This window comes from Micropterus salmoides, unplaced genomic scaffold, assembly GCF_014851395.1.
Source record: "Micropterus salmoides isolate LMB-PRFRI ecotype aquatic unplaced genomic scaffold, ASM1485139v1 Ms_hic_scaffold_5, whole genome shotgun sequence".
Taxonomy (NCBI): domain Eukaryota; kingdom Metazoa; phylum Chordata; class Actinopteri; order Centrarchiformes; family Centrarchidae; genus Micropterus; species Micropterus salmoides.
In genome coordinates this window covers 3,391,069-3,406,100 of record NW_024044237.1, presented here as the reverse complement: position 1 = coordinate 3,406,100, position 15,032 = coordinate 3,391,069, and positions in this window count along the sequence as shown.

Below are 15,032 nucleotides of genomic sequence, written 5' to 3'. Positions count from 1 at the left end.
AAGCTCCAAAATCACGGGCCGTATTCCAGTAAATTCCTTGACAAATCAAGTGTTCTTTGAGTGTGGTGGTCGTTTCTAGATAAAACTCCACAAACTGGAAAATCAAGGCAATACACGTTAACGGCCACCTTGCAATGTTCTCCTGTATTTCAGTATTCATGTCATATAATCATGCCATTTTGTAGTGTTATGATGTTAGGATTCTTTGACTCAGCGGACCAATTGCTAAGCCATGGATCCCTTAGTTACTGTTGCTACACTTGTCAGGCTTTCCAATCTACCACATATGCAGGGTATAATGATGATGGGGACTGACCACTTGAAATTTGTCATATTTAATTGAAATAGTAATCAGACTTTTTTTCATTCGTAACATAATAGTTTGGAAGGTATTAAACATTTCCAGCCGACGAGAGCTGCAGATCAGCTGCAGCGCTCAGGTCTGTGTCGCCCGTGGGTCCGAGGAACGTCATTTTTGACGAGCTTTATTACCTGCTGTAATCAGCTGTTCCGCTTGTTTCGAGAGGGGAGACTGACTTCGGCTCTGTGCAGATACCTGCTGACTGATGAAAATTTAAAACATCGACGGACCGACATCAGCGAGACTGTTTGGCTATTGGTTAAATGGATTTATTGGTTTGCAAACAACGGTGGAAAAGAGAGGAGCAGGTAGAAAACCAGCCGACATGCCTGTTAAAGCCAGTAGCCTACTCGCCCATTCAGAAATTCACTGCAAGGCAAACCCACCCCCAAAGTACAGGTACTTTCAGAAAGTATACTCCCCAAGCAGGGACTTTTTGGCGGGTAAAATTAAGGCCCTAGAACTAAATTTAGACCCTGGTCCCTTCGGTGGAAACGCAGTGAGGCTCTAGTTCCTTTGGTCAAAAGCGGCTTAAGTACGGGCTTGCTAGTCTTAGATTAGTAACACACACAATGAAAAAAACTGATCCATGGAGTGGTACCCACTCCTGCAATTCTGACTCTAGCTGTATCACCACACAGTGCTCCAGTTCTGTTCCTGGGGGCTTGGTGTCTGGCCTCCCTTCCTGTCCTCCTCCTCTGTCCCCTAATATCGTATCTTTCACTCTTTGGCTTTCCCCCGATGCTTCCCAGCAGAGCGTTCAGCGATGTTGAACCAAATAAACCAACACCACCTTATGAATTAAATATGTAAAAGCAACAAATATTCTGCTGTTATTGGGTTCGCTTGTCATTTTCTTGATGCAAACTGCGCTGTGGGGCAAAGCATTGTTGCTGCGGTTCAGGCCCATTAAATTTGATTTCTGCGGCGGTTACATGACATTTATTAAAATTTTGCCGGTTGGCTCGGCAGCTGTGCATGTTAACTCAGTTATTTTTAGGCGCCGGTAATAGCTTACAGATTAGCAGGTTGCAGGGCAGACAGCAGAGCCTCATAATAAGGACTTAATGAAATATGAGCCTTCAGACTTATTCTTGTTTAAAAGATGGGAACTCTCATTCTGTCTCTGCATGCGTGTGGGGTTTTGCCCTACCTTTTCATTGCTTGCCTCCCTCTCCTCAGCCTTTGCATAAGAGGCTGTTTATCAAACCAATCGGCTGTAAAAAAAACATTAAGAAGCAAAAATAAATAAATAAAGAAGGATGGATTACACTGTACAAGCACAAAAAGTTTCACTGCAATGAGTTCATTATTCTTCTTAATCTCTCTAATGGAACAAGCTGAATCCTCTAAACAGCTGTAGGAATAATGCAGACGGATGGTTTGTATGCTAGGGCACACACACACAGAGCTCGTAACCTGAACTCTAAAATGTTCTCTGCTGTAGTTTTTTTACAAGCCACATATCTTCCCAACATTCTCTGTTCACTTACCTATTTTAACATCTATTAACATCTATTTCCTTCACTCGTGGAAAGCTGTGTGCATGAGCTAACAATTTTACTTCGGACTGCTTTCTCAAAGAGGATCAATAACATTACAGACCAGGATTTGCTTCAAAACTGAAGTGCAAGGATGGACTGAAAACCGACTGCAAACTTTGAACACTGCAAGTTTGGTATTTTATTGTTGCTTTGCTGTTTACTTTGCATGTTAGCTGGTTGAACTTGGTGCTAGCATGCTTCGTGGCTAATGTGGCTAGCGTCTGTTGCAGTGGTTCTCAAACTTTTTCACACCAAGGATCCCTAACCTGACACAAATTAGACCACAGACCCCCATTTGAAAGAAAGCGGATGAAACCACTGACCAAAATAGGCGTCAGTTCTGTCATTGTGTTACTGAATGGATGGATTTATAGTGAAAATAAAGTATTTCCTTTTTTGCTGAAGATCTGGGCGTTTTTGGACCCTACGATGAGAACCACAATTCTATACACACTCTGGAACAGTGTTGAAGTTAATACTGAGGGACAGTCAAGAGAAATTGTGTGAACATTAAGCCTCAATTGAAGCCCACTAAATAACCACCGTGGTAGATTGGATGTGGTATGTTTTGTACCGCCACATTAGCTGGCAGTATGAAGTCTTGCAATAGATTACAAACAATGCTGAGTCTTACTTGGAAAAGTTGGGTTTCTTAACCAGGAACGTTACGGTCTTTTGGTATGTCACAACACAAGTCACAGTCTAAGTCACATGTGTCAAACTCAAGGCCAGCGGGCCGATTCCGGATTTTGTGACCCGAGAAGTGAAGGCATCCCGCCATTAGACCGTGATGTTTCCACACCCACCACGGTAGTTTTCCGACAAGTGAAGATGAGAAATGTGTATAAACAATCCTAAATGTCCGAGACGAGAGAAACTGATGCAGAAGGAAGGCAGTTTCATGAATGGTAGGAAAGTGAAAACATGTTTGTTCTTCAAGGAGAAAAAACGGTAGGCTAGGCCTATGTCTTTTGTGTTATGAGGCAGTATCAGTGATGAAGGATCAACGTTAGTTAAGGCTCCTGCAGACTACACGATTTTCAGCGTCGGCCGATGGCCTTTTACACTACACAACTTGCCGTCTTGTGACGGGAGTCTTGAAGTCGTTGTGGCGTTCACACTAAGTGACTGATCGGTGACAGGTCACACACTACACGAGCTGACAGCGACTCTGTCACCCGACGCTGGTCTCCAAACCACGTTTTGTCAAGAAAACACACCTGAAATGACAAACAGGAAATGATGCGAACCTACAGACAAAACAGCTGTTTGTTATTATAAAGACAAAGACTCATGGGTGAAAGAATGGATCAGCAGACGCAGCTAGCAGGGATCATCTGAGCTACAGAGAGCTGCAGGGGAGTGAAAAGTGTTTTGCAGTGAAAAGTAGCTGCCTGCTCTCATTGGCTGGATGTGGATGTCGAGTTGGACGACTTCTCCACATATTTGGCACGCTAGATATCTGGCAGAGGTCGGTGATGTGTCAGAAATGTGTCGGGGAGCCGTTTTGATGCGTTGTTGAGTAATTCACACATAACGACTGGCGATCGCAGATCAACCGCTGAATTACTCCCGATCACAGCCTGACGGTCTCCGAGCTCGCCGAGCGGCAACCTGGGCTGAAAATCGTGTAGTGTGAACCAGGCTTAGGCTCCAGTAGCCTATACGTCTGCATTTCTCCAGGTAATCAAACTACCTGTCATTAGTTGGACGTATGGCCTCTGCAAGGCTGTGTGCAGCTGGACTATTTGTTTTATCACATCTGTCCCTCATGTTATTAGCAGCTCACAGTTATTTGTTTTACCAGAGTTCTGCACCTCTGGACTGTGGGAAAGTGAAAAGTTACTGTAAAAGCTTGTGTTTGATGATATTTGTCTTTGTTATTTATTATTTATTTCATTTATTTATTTTATAATAACACAGAGACATTTTCTTACTAAGGCTATCGTTTTACATCTGATAAATGTCCTTAACTTGAATACATAATCAAATAAAGAGACAGTAATTTAACAATATGTTAAGGAGTAGTTACGTTTGTACAGTCTTACAGTGGCAACTGGCCCTTTGAGGGTAACCGTAATGCTTATGTGGCCCTTGGTGAAAATGAGTTTGACACTCCTGAGCTAAGTCAAGTGCTCTGTGTAATACATTTTTACCTCCATAATCCATATATTTTTTTGTACACAATTTCTAGCTGTTGCCATAACTACACATTTGCGATGAGCCGTCTGACCCACAACAGAGACATACCATAAAGACAGCAGAGGATGGAAGGTGCAGGTTTTTAGATATATTAGGACTACTTATGTGAAAGTGTTAACAATTAGCTGTTGCAGGTGTTAGTAGTTGTACTATAATGTAATATAGCTTTGTATTTGTCTTATGTCATATAGCTTGGTGTTCATAAAAAAAGACATTTCTGATACAATGTGATTGATGTCCAGGCTACTGTGTCTGCAAAGACTTTGGAGCTGTTATATCCACTGTTTCCTATGCAGCTCCTCAGGCCGTTCTAACATGCACACCAACACAGAGACCTTGTCTGGACTATGAGGAGCCAGTCACAGCATTGACAGTTTCAGCAGACATGTTGTAAGTTATTCAAAAATCCCTAAGTGTGTGTGTGTGTGTGTGCATCACTTGCCAGTTTATTCGCTGAGACTAATGCAGTCTAGTTCAATGTGTGAATCTTTTCTGTAATGTTAGAACTGTGATAACTGTAACAACAGTAATCTATGACATATTCTGCTAAACTTAAAGGGTGCTTTCACACCTGTAGTTCGGTTCATTTGGTCCGGATCAAGTGAAAAAAATTAGACGCTGTTGCATTTTAGTTCTGGTCCGGTTCATGTTCACGCTGCATTTTTACAAACGAACCAAGAGAAGTAACCATGACGTTACACAGACGTACAGGTAACTTGTTGATTGGACAGTTTTGGCGACTGTCATCCTGCATCATCAGGACCCACGTGGGGAAATTAAACTCTGGTGACTGAGAGAAGTTTATGCAGCACTTTAATGTTTCTGATCTGTATCGCAAGGAGCTCACAAAGAAATAACTTATTATAAGCATGATTAGTAATTTTAGAAAGCGCACCAACACCACCTCTTCAAGGAGGGCTCGGTACGCTTGTTTGGTCCGCTTTTGGTGCGCACCCGAGTGCGATTGCTGCATTCACACCTGCCCAAATGAACCACACCAAGGGGGCAAACGAACTCTAGTGCGATTCAACCAAATTAAATGAGGCAGGTGTGAAAGCACCCTTACCTTGGAGTCTATTACTGTCTTTGTTGTTTACTGTTGTATCCTTTTGATAGCCTGCTGTGTGATAATATGATGGGAATGCTATTTTAAAAATCACATATTAGAGAAAGGAAATTAAAACATTCATAGTTGGGTCTGCATTAAACAGTTGTATTTCTGACACAGTTCAGATGGTCACTGCACCATTTTTCCCACACCTACACATTTTCCTTTGATTTGTCTTTGAGAAGAGGTTCCAACTGCCCACGTTGCTCTTTGCAAAGCAAAACAAACAGTCGAGAAAATCCTTAATCTGGAGGGGAAAGTGGCTGAACAGAGGCATTTTCTCCATGAGAAATTAGAGGATGGTAAGTTTTTAGAAGACACAAGTTCCACTAACCAAATCTGAGGCAGTAGCAGCTGGGCACTGGGGCTTCCAACCCTTGAATTACCCAGAGAGGAAAGGCTACTCAATTTTTTAAAAATATAAATTAATTAGATATTGCTAAAATAGTTTCCTTTCTTTATGTATTGTACATGCTATCAGCTACATGCTAACAACCATTTGTGCATACATAATATGAATAAAACAAAGGCAGATGCCTACAGAAGCATGAGGGTGGACAGAAACACAATCTTCAATCAAGCATCGATTGCAGAGCTGGCAGCATCAATCCTGAGATGTGCAGGTCCGTGAGAGCTAAAAAAAAAGGTGACAGATTTCAAAGTTTGCTGATAAATGGATGGCTTAGTGTATTTTGGGGACAAATGCTGTACTCACTTTTGTTGCCAGCGGTTTAGACATTAATGGGGGTGTGATGTGTTATTTTGAGGGGAGCAAATTTACAGTTTAAAGTTATATATATATATATAAGCTGTACACTCACTGCTTTATATTGTAGCAAAGTGTCATTTCTTCAGTGTTGTCACATGAAAAGATATTACAAAAATGTGAGGGGTGTACTCACTTTTGTGAGATACTGTATATATCTTTGTGCATTAAAATAGAATAGAATAGAATATCATGGAAAGGTTCACTGTGAGCACCAAACCCAGACTGACAGATTTAAGGCTCACAAAACCTTTTGTGTTTTGAATTAATAAGATGATTAGAGCAATTCTCAGAGCACTTCTCACGTCGACATTTCTGTATTATAGAATCATTATTCTAAAATTCTAATACATTTTGGGATACAGTTGAGAACAAAAAAGACTGTGTGATTTTGTGTGTAATGAATCTAGAAAATATGAAAGTTTCACTGTTTGGCTTCCTGTAAGTCAAAGAATTGATTTCAAAATCCTGCTGTTAGTTTATAAAGCACTAAATGGTTTAGGGCCAAAATACATTTCTGATCTTCTGCTTTATTATGAAACATCCAGACCTCTCAGGTCTTCTGGGGCAGGTCTGCTTTCTGTCCCTAGAGTCAAATCTAAACAAGGAGAGCAGCGTTCAGTTATTATGCTCCGTATATATGGAACAAACTCCCAGATAACTGCAGGTCTGCTGAAACTGTCAGTTCTTTTAAATTAAGACTGAAGACTTTTCTTTTTACCACTGCCTTTAATTGAATATTTACACGGTGAGAAATGAGTAGGTAATTGAGTGAAAAGATAATGAGAGTGAGATTGAACAGAGTGAAGGAAGTGGTCTTAAATCTCACGCCTGAGTGATTTGCAGGAACCTCTGTCCACTTGCAAACACGCAGGTGGGTCCAGAGTATAACTTGATCGAAGTGGCCTGCGGACAGACATGTCCTGGTTTCTCTGTAGTGTCCGAGGGTTTTTGGAGTTTCAGTGGACACAAAGATTGCTTTGGACCCGAGTACAGACTAGCTAGAGAGAGTAGATTAAGTGTACTTCTGTTTATTCTCTTTTCAGAATAATTGTAACTCAGTTATTTGCTCAACCCCTCAGCCTGTTTTTATTTTCCATTTAACTCTTTTAACCCTGATTATACACGGCACTGTAACTTTTACTGTCCTGTTTTATCCTGTTTTTTAAAATCCTGTTTTTATTTTCTATTTCACCCTTTCCAAAATGATATTTTAATGTGTATTTTTTATGTTTAATGTAAAGCACTTTGAATTGCCTTGTTGTTGAAATGTGCTATACAAATAAACTTGCCTTGATTTTGAATGAAATTACAGAAGAAAATGTACTTTCCCACGATCTGTACAAATGTGTATATGTATATATATATATATATATATATATATATATATATGTGTTTTTTTGTTCTTTTGTGAGGCATGTGTTTGGAAACGTTTTAACAAACCGCAACATTAAAGAACATTAAATAAAGACTTTTTCAAGCTCCAATGATGGTGTGAATTGTTGGCTGTACTGACTGACTATTTTTGTTATTACTGGCTACTGTTTAAAAGTGAAATCATGATCAGCATCTGTTTTAATGAATCATAGCTAATGATTTGCGAAGACTTCATTATTTTATGACTTGACTTGGTCAGGCACATGACTATTAGCTCATTAATTACATATTTGGTTGTGGTTATTGGTTTTGACACTTTTTCACACACATCCACACTAATGTATGTGGGACAGTTGCACAGTGAATGTCAGAGAATGTGTTTAAAGGGAGGGTTAAGTTGGGCTGCACACAAATATCAGAGCACCAGAATCTGAACGATTTATTCGCACTTACTAATACTGAAATAGCAGTGTATATATGGCCGAATATTCTCAATATCCTGCCATTCAATCTTGACCGCCAGCCTCCACCAGGAATACGCCTGTCCCATGAACAACAAGGCATTTAGTTAGTGTAAAGTAATATATTGATGCACCAGTTCATCGGGGACAGAGTAGTGGTAACTCCCTGTTGCAGACAGCTGGAAGTTGAATCCATGGCTTTGACCCAGTGTGTTAATTAATGCATGAATTATTGAATTGAATAAATGTATTCATTTATGCTAGGTGGTCGTGGCACACTTAATTAATAGTTATTCATAAATGACTTAGTCTGTTAATCAGATGGACTCTTGCTGATGCGGTAAACATTAATACAGTCATACATTAACTCATAATGATTTGTCCTTTAGTTAAGTACTGAAGTAGAATATGTAAGATATGGCCAGAATTTTAGTTTAAAACATACAAAACTAACATTATCAACAGGATGTGAAAACTTAATAGATGTGAAAACGTAAAGACAACTGTGTTTTGTGCTGCAGCGATATCTACTGAAGTTAGCATGCTAACCAGCTAGCCATGGTCTGAAGTGTCTGGAAATACCACTTTGTGCCACAATAATAATAATAAAATAATCTATATTTGTAGAGCACTTTTCAAAAACAAGTTACAAAGTGCTTCAACAAGTGCAAAGACAACAATACAAGCAAGAAAACATTGAAAAGACCAAAATACACGTTTAAGATAAATATAAAATAAGTAAAATAGAATAAAATAAAAGGGATAAAATATAGTCAAATAAGATCAGGTGAGGCTCTCCTATAAAAGTATGTTTTAAGAAGGGACTTAAAAGAGTTCACTGACTCAGCCGACCTGATTTCCCCGGGCAGGCTGTTCCAGAGCCTCGGGGCCCTGACAGCAAACGCTCTGTCCCATTTAGTTTTCAGTCGAGACTCTGGAACAGAGAACAGACCTCTTCCCGAGGATCTCAAGGTTCTCAAAGGTCAGAAATATAACAAGGTGAGAGGCTTTAAAAGTGATCAATAAAATTTTAAAGTCAATTCTAAAACACACTGGGAGCCAGTGTAATGAAACTAAAACAGCGGTAATGTGGTCATATTATTATTATATATATTGATCAGTAGATTTTTGGGTTAAACAAGTGAAAAGGCTGTTGCAATAATCCAGGTGTGATGAGATGAAGGCGTGTAAAATTGTCTCGGTGTCCTTAAAAGTTAACATAGATTGAATTTTTGCTATATTTCTAAGTTGATAAAAACATGCTGAACAAGCTTTGTGGTGTGCTGCTGCTGTGCGAAATTTAAATTACTATCAAACCAAACACCAAGGTTCTTTGCAACAGGCTTAATGTGATTTACTAGGGAACCAGCAGATGGCAGTATTTGTTTTGCCATCTGCTGGGACCCGATGACCAGGATTTCTGTTTTGTCTGAGTTCAGCTGGTGGAAATTATTTGACATCCATTTTTTAACTACACAAAGGCAGTTGTTAAGTGAACTGATTCCAGGATCTGTGGATCTGACAGGCAAGTATATTTGAGTGTCATCAGCATAAACATGAAAAGAAATACCATGTTTATGGATAATATGTCCAAGGAGAAGCAGATACAAGGAAACAAAATGGGTCCTAAGACCGACCCCTGAGGCACACCATATTTAACTGGACAGAACGAAGAGACATAATTGTTTACAGACACGCAAAACTTCCTATTAGACAGGTAGGATGAAAACCATTCTAGGGCAGTACCAGAGATCCCCACCCAGTGCCTCAGTCTGTCTAACATGATGTTGTGATCAATGGTGTCAAAAGCAGCACTAAGGTCCAGGAGTACCAGGACAGAGCACATACCTTCATCAGCAGACATTAAAAGGTCATTGGTGACTTTAAGCAGGGCAGTCTCAGTGCTGTGGTACTTCCTGAAACCAGATTGAAACTTTTCAAATAATTTGTTATTTTCCAGTACAGTGAGCAAATTATGTGGGAGGGAGGGATCTAAACCAGGTTTCTTTAAAAGTGGGTTCACGCAAGCCGTTTTAAAATAATCAGGGACACAACTAGTAGATAGGGAGCTGTTAAAAACAGAGATCAAATGGGGCCCAACAGAATCCATTACTTTCAGTAAAAACTTAGGTATTACATCAAGTGGGCCGGAGGACACTCTCATTTGTGATACTGTTTTTAAAAGCTCAGACAAGTCGATGGGATAAAACTGGTTAAAACTCTCTTGTTGCTGGTGAGGAACCTCTGAGTAAGAGGCCACGGGGGTCATAGAGGCTCTGATTGACACCACCTTATTGGTAAAATAGGATAAAAACAATTCACAGTCATCATTACTTCCAGCTGAGGCACAAGGAGGGGTTGGGTTTACCAGCTGATCCACAGTCTTAAACAGAAACCTAGGATTGTGTTTATGTGTAGTAATGAGTTCAGAAAAATAGTGTGTTCTCACATCCTTAACCATGTTATTGTAGTTAATTAATAAATCCTTCAGACTGAGGTAATGGACTTGGAGACTGGATTTTTTCCATCTGCGCTCTGCTTTCCTGCATTCCCTTTTTAGGCTGCGAATGCTGTCATTTATCCAGGGTTGCTTACTAGCTTTAGACGTAGGCCTAACCTTTAGAGGAGCAGTAATATTTAGTGACGACAAGCAGATTGTTACGGGGTGTGGTGTGTGGACAGAGAGGACCCAAATGCAGCGTTCAGAGGGAAGGAGGTTTATTGGGGGAAAAAGGGTGAGAGGGACTGGAGGGAGAGTAGGACAGGAAAAAACCAGGACACTCACCGTCAGCCGGGCTGCCACCACAACACAGATATGATTGAAGTGATCGACCAGATTGTTGGTGTTGGAATCAGACAGATGTTGGCTTTGGCTCTGAATGTGCAGAACTTTGAAACACTTTGTTCATTAAAGATGCAAGAACACACGGAGCTTGGTGAGGCGGCATGAGAAACAGGCGAATCGCAGCTAAAAACAATACATCTGTGGTCAGATATGTTCATGTCCACTAATTCCACAGAGGAAATGCTGACACCCAGGGTAAAAATCAAGCCCAGTGTATGACAACAGTTATGTGTTTGCCCTTTGACATGTTGTTTGAAGTTAAAAGAAGTGGCCATATTTAAAAAGTCAGTTGCATTAACATTGTTGGGGTCATCAACATGAATATTAAAATCGCCACAAAGAACAATTCTGTCATAATTTAAAACCAGAGTAAATAAAAATTCAGGAAGTTCTGATAAAAATCCTCCAGGCGGTTTTGGGGGGCGATAAATTATAACAAATATGATAGGTTGCAGCCCTCCAACTTTAAGAGTGAGAACTTCAAAGGAGTTAAATTCATCACAGCGTTTTTCCTATACACAACAATTTTTCCTATACACGCTCACTAGCCCACCACCACGACCACTGACCCTCGGAAAACAAACAAACAAACATATTGAGGCAGACACAGGTCAGCTAACTGGCTATAGTCATTCATTTGCAACCATGATTCAGTTAAAAACATATATAAATAATAATATATAAATCTAGTTAATTTGCAGACAAGATAAAATCATTTAAGATAACAAGTATACAAACAATCCCTAAATGTCCAAGACGAGAAAAATTGATGCAGAAGGAAGGCATTTCATGAACGGTGGGAAAGTGAGTCACACACTACACGAGCTGACAGCGACTCTGTCACCCGACGCTGGTCTCCAAACCACGTTTTGTCAAGAAAACACACCTGAAATGGCAATGGGAAATGACGCAAACCTACACACGAAATACTGAGCTACAGAGAGCTGCAGGGGAGTGAAAAGTGTTTTGCAGTGAAAAGTAGCTGCCTGCTCTCATTGGCTGGATGTGGATGTCGAGTTGGACGACTTCTCCACATATTTGGCACGCTAGATATCTGGCAGAGGTCGGTGATGTGTCAGAAATGTGTCGGGGAGCCGTTTTGATGCGTTGTTGAGTAATTCACACATAACGACTGGCGACCGCAGATCAACTCCCGATCACAGCCTGACGGTCTCCGAGCTCGCCGAGCGGCAACCTGGGCTGAAAATCGTGTAGTGTGAACCAGGCTTAGGCTCCAGTAGCCTATACGTCTGCATTTTTCCAGGTAATCAAACTACCTGTCATTAGTTGGACGTATGGCCTCTGCAAGGCTGTGTGCAGCTGGACTATTTGTTTTATCACATCTGTCCCTCATGTTATTAGCAACTCACAGTTATTTGTTTTACCAGAGTTCTGCACCTCTGGACTGTGGGAAAGTGAAAAGTTACTGTAAAAGCTTGTGTTTGGTGATATTTGTCTTTGTTATTTACTTGAAATGTTTGATCTTTGATTGATGGAGTAATGAGGGTTTCAAATCTGATAAATGTATTTATTTATTTTATAATAACACAGAGACATTTTCTTACTAAGGCTATATTTTTACATCTGATAAATGTCCTTAACTTGAATACATAATCAAATAAAGAGACAGTTATTTAACAATATGTTAAGGAGTAGTTACGTTTGTACAGTCTTACAGTTGCAACTGGTCCTTTGAGGGTCACCGTAATGCTTATGTGGCCCTTGGTGAAAATTTGTCTGACACCCCTGTTGTAAATGAATTAAAATTGTCCTTCTCAGGACATGCCAGGATTAAGAACGTTAAATGTTTCCAGGGCTATACCAGTGTAGAGCAAAGCATCTGTGTTGCTTCAAAGTAGAAAGTAGGCAATCTTATCACACTGAGTCATCTTATCCTGCACGTCTTTTCTGCTGGCTGTCTGGCAGTAATCATGATCCAGTCGTGAAGGGCCCTCCCACTGTGCATGCACTGAGTGTAATTGTCAGTGGGGGGCTGTAGCAAAACTTGAGTGCTGATCTTGTCTGAAACAGGTGAGGACTGGTCCACGGAGCAGTCGGAGTATTGCCAAAGTTACACGGTAAGAGAGCAAACACTGTGGAAGTTCAACATGTCATTATTGTTTGGTATTATGATCTAGCAACTAAAGCTGTGGAAATAACCATAGTGGTGTAAAAGCCTTTGAAATGTAGAAGTAAGTACTGCCTGTACACAGTTAGCTTGAATATTTAAAATATGGAAGAGTAGTAGTTTTTAAGTACGATATAATGTGTGAAAGCCTGTCAAAGCGTCAGTGTTGGCTGAACAGTGTACTAAATTTCCATATGCAAACATTAGCTTCTAGCACTATTTGAAAGTCATACTACCATGCTGTAGCTTCAGCCATTATTCTGCTCTGAACAGTCATAAGGATGTGTGACTGTGGTAGGATAACAACGCACTAGAAGGCTAAAAGTAAAGGTATGATGCATTAAAACTACTCTGACAAATACAATTTACACAAAAAAGTTACTTGAGCACATGTTGAGTAAATGTAACTCGTTAGTGGCCACTTCTGATTAAAAATAGGCTAGGTCAGTTCAGTTTAAGAACCACACACACAGAGTTCAAGAGTTATCTAGCCTAACATTATTTATCCAGTATTTATGTGTACCTTGCTGCATAAAACATTGAAAAACTTTACAGTTTAGTTTACGAGGTCCGTCTCTGATGTCTTGATTGCTGTTAATGCTGTCATTTCTATCACAGTCACACAGACTAGCTTTCGCCTCTTTGGAGGTCAGTCGTAGCCCAGATAGAGGGTGTAGTTTGTGTGCGGAGGGTGTTTTGGGCTACATTCAGACTGCAGGCCAAAGTGACCCAAACCCGATTTTTTTTGCTCATATGTGACTCAGATCTGATCTTTTTTATAAAGAATCCGATACAGATCGACTCTTTTTAAATGCGACCTGAGTCTGGACACTCAGATCGGAATTGATGTCACTCTAGAACAGCTGTTCTGCTGTAGATGGAGCCACGGTGAATAGAAAAGCTCCACTAAAGCCATTATTATTCGTGTGGCTTTCAAACTCATCCACCTTGCTACCATCTGTTCACAAATTCCCTTTCTTCCACCTGAAATCCACCAGGTCACAAGCTCTCTTCTGAGGTAAGTGCATGCTATTTGTCCGAGTGTGGGGAAGATGCGTTGTACACATAGACTGTATAAAAGAAGTGGGCGTAGTCATCGTGATGTCACCCGTTTTGTTTGGACGATAGGGTGCTGCCATGTTGAGTTTTTGCAACCAGGAAGTGCCCGGACCATATTTGGAACAGACGGTGGAGCGGCCGTGTTTGGAGCTAGCTAGCTAGGTGCATCTGTAATTCACATTAACTGTCATTTTAACTGGGCTGAAAAAAGCCACCTGTAGTCAAATGGAACATTTAGGCATTAAAAACATACATTTTTACAAGTTTCAGCTTCTTGTGTAAAATCTGACTTTTAAGTTACATGACTAATCTAAAAATATCCTAACCATCTGCATGTTTGTGTGTGATTCACACACTTCACTGCTCCCTCTCCCCATTTCTCAGCTTGCCCTCTCTCCCCTCCTAATTAAACACTGAGCTCATGGAGACAATTTGATCTCCCTCGTTAACAAGGCCTCATTAGGGCCCCACGCTTCATTTTCTTAATGAACTGATCAAGTTAAATGGAATGGAAAGTCAGGACTGGGAGTTTAAACACAACTGCACACTCTGCTGAAATGGAGAGTCACAGTTGGTGTGTTGTGCATGCTGAGGGGGGCCACTCTTTTTAATGTCTTTTTAACAACATTGAAAAGTCTGCCAAAATCTGGTTGAAGGTAAAAATATGGCCGAATGAAGACATTATTTTTAGCTGTTGTTTAGCTGTTGATTGGTCAGCTTATTTATTGCTCAATAGACTCAACGTGGATAACTCAAGTGAACAATAATTCATTTTAGTCCTTACAAAACATATCTATATATATATCTATATATATATATATATGTTTAAAATAAAACTTGCTACGTATAAAATGAAGGTAATAAAATGATAATTTGATTGGACTTACTGTAGTTGCAGGCACATGTGATATTTATTTAAATGATGATTTAAAAAACAAAGATACAACAAAGAATATTCAGTAACATTTTTAAAGAAATATCTTCTGATCCAAAAACTAGGGCACATCATCAGTGATGTTACCTGAGGTCATAGGGTACACCCTTGACCGGTTGATCAAGCCTCAGCATCTCCCATGGATCCCCTCTCTTAATCAAGAGCCACCTGGAGACTTTCTCTGCAGCCTCTGTGCTGTTGAAGATGGCTCTCCTTCTCTTCTCCCATGAGATCCCAAGTGCAGTAA